Genomic DNA, 2625 nt, shown 5'->3' on the forward strand with positions numbered 1-2625 from the left:
ACAATCCACCACAACCTCACCCTACACTCCACCACAATCTCACTCTACACCCTTTCACAACCTCACTCTACACCCTTCCACAACCTCACCCTACACTCCACCACAACCTCACCCTACACTCCACCACAACCTCACTCTACACCCTTCCACAACCTTACTCTACACCCTTCTATAACCTCACCCTACACTCCACCACAACCTCACTCTACACCCTTTCACAACCTCACTCTACACCCTTCCACAACCTCACCCTACACTCCACCAAAACTTCATCCTACACTCCACCACAACCTCACCCTACACCCCACCACAATCTCTCCCTACACCCCACCACAGCCTCATCCTGCACCCCCACCACAGCCTCACCCTGCACCCCCACCACAGCCTCACCCTGCACCCCCACCACAGCCTCACCCTGCACCCCCACCACATCTAACCAATGGCTCATCAGTGAACTAAAAGAGCCTCTAATCTCACTATTGGCTCAACAGTTAACTAGCAGTGTATCTAATCTCACCAGTTACTCAACAGTTAGCTACCACTGTATCTAACCTTACCAGTGGCTTAACATTGAACTAACAGTGCCTCTAACCTTACCAGTGATTCAACAGTGAAATAGTTCACTGTTAATTAGACTTGTGTTCTCAGTGGAATAATGTCGGAGACATTCGCCAACCACAAGCTCAAAGCGTTCCTTACTCACCAATAAGAACATTAGTTAGGAAAACAACCGAAGAACTGTTGGCTAATATGAGGCAGCTCCCATTTATGTTTACTCAAACTTATTTATATATGCCTAACCTAACCATTTCATAATTCACAATAGGTTTCACGTCTATTGTGTTATCCGGTACATGACTTTTTCTTCCCCATCAGTATGATATTTAATTTCATCATGAAGCCTTTTCCTGTTTCTGTCACGTTTGCTACCGTACACAGTACAGTAACAGTTCTGTACTATACACATTACAGGAACCCGTCCACGACTCTTTCCATTACATCCAGCGGTCAACTATAAAGACGCATTCATCAATTTTAACATGCCGTTCATTCAAAACGGGAATTTTCTCAAGTATTAATTAATATTATAATATATTAGCATATTGTGCATATATAGGCATAGGTTAGGTTAGGTTAGGTGTTTAGGTTCTGTTGGCGATTATTTGTATTTGTAGTACGTGGGTGAAGCATTTATAGCGTTGTGATTCGAACAAAATTCGTTAGTGAAGCACTTGTTCCGGATATGTTGGAACGTCAGCAGTTGTGAGTCGTGTGTAAACCGCTTTTCATTCATAAACACCTGGGGGGTTGGCGGGTGCATGGAATCACTTTTGGATCTTTGTTTGGAGGACAGGCTGATTTATAGCATTGTGATTCGAACAAAATTCGTCAGTAAAGCACTTGTTCCGGAAGTGTTCGAACGAAATTAGTTGTGAGTCGTATGTAAACCGTTTTCATTCATAAAAAGAGGGTTGGCGGATGGATGGAATCACTTTTGGGTCTTTGTTTGGAGGATGAGCTGTTTATAGAATTGTGGTTCGAACAGAAGATGTAATGGACTTGAGTCGAGGACGGGTTGCGTGTGTAAACCGCTTTTCATTCATAAACAGGGGGTTTGGCGGCTGGATTAACATGCTTGGATCTTTGTATGCGAGGACGGGCTGGTTTTAAGGCAAAACTGTGATGAAACATCACCTGGTTTCGAATGAGTTTTTGAACGAGTTTACTCTCACTCTGAAACGAAGAACTGAACCCTTTACTTCTGCGGGTCAAGTCACAGCCTGTCCTCATAAACAAAGGCCAAATACTCATTAATCTAGTCGTCAAACCTATGTTTATGAACGTAAGGACTTTACACCCGACTCACAAGAGATGAAGTTCGAACATTTTTCGAACAGCGCTTTGCTAACGTTCTGTATTCGAATCGCACCTGTAAATGCTTCAGGTATATAATTTCCCATAGAACCTCAACACAACGTAACTATACCGCTAGCTCTAATATATATATATATATATATATATATATATATATGTCGTACCTAGTAGCCAGAACGCACTTCTCAGCCTACTATGCAAGGCCCAATTTGCCTAACAAGCCAAGTTTTACTGAATTAATATATTTTCTCTAATTTTTTTCTTATGAAATGATAAAGCTACCCATTTCATTATGTATGAGGTCAATTTTTTTTATTGGAGTTAAAATTAACATAGATATATGAGCGAACCTAACCAACCCTACCTAACCTAACCTAACCTATCTTTATAGGTTAGGTTATGTTAGGTAGCCGAAAAAGTTAGGTTAGGTTAGGTTAGGTAGGTTAGGTAGTCGAAAAAACATTAACTCATGAAAACTTGGCTTATTAGGCAAATCGGGCCTTGCATAGTAGGCTGAGAAGTGCGTTCTGGCTACTAGGTACGACATATATATATATATATATATATATATATATATATATATATATATGTCGTACCTAGTAGCCAGAACGCACTTATCAGCCTACAATGCAAGGCCCGATTTGCCTAATAAGCCAAGTTTTCATGAATTAATATGTTTTCTCTAGTTTTTTTCTTACGAATTGATAAAGCTACCCATTTCATTATGTATGAGGTCAATTTTTTTTAATG

The sequence above is a fragment of the Procambarus clarkii genome, chromosome 53, assembly GCF_040958095.1.
Source record: "Procambarus clarkii isolate CNS0578487 chromosome 53, FALCON_Pclarkii_2.0, whole genome shotgun sequence".
NCBI classification, from domain to species: Eukaryota; Metazoa; Arthropoda; class Malacostraca; order Decapoda; family Cambaridae; genus Procambarus; species Procambarus clarkii.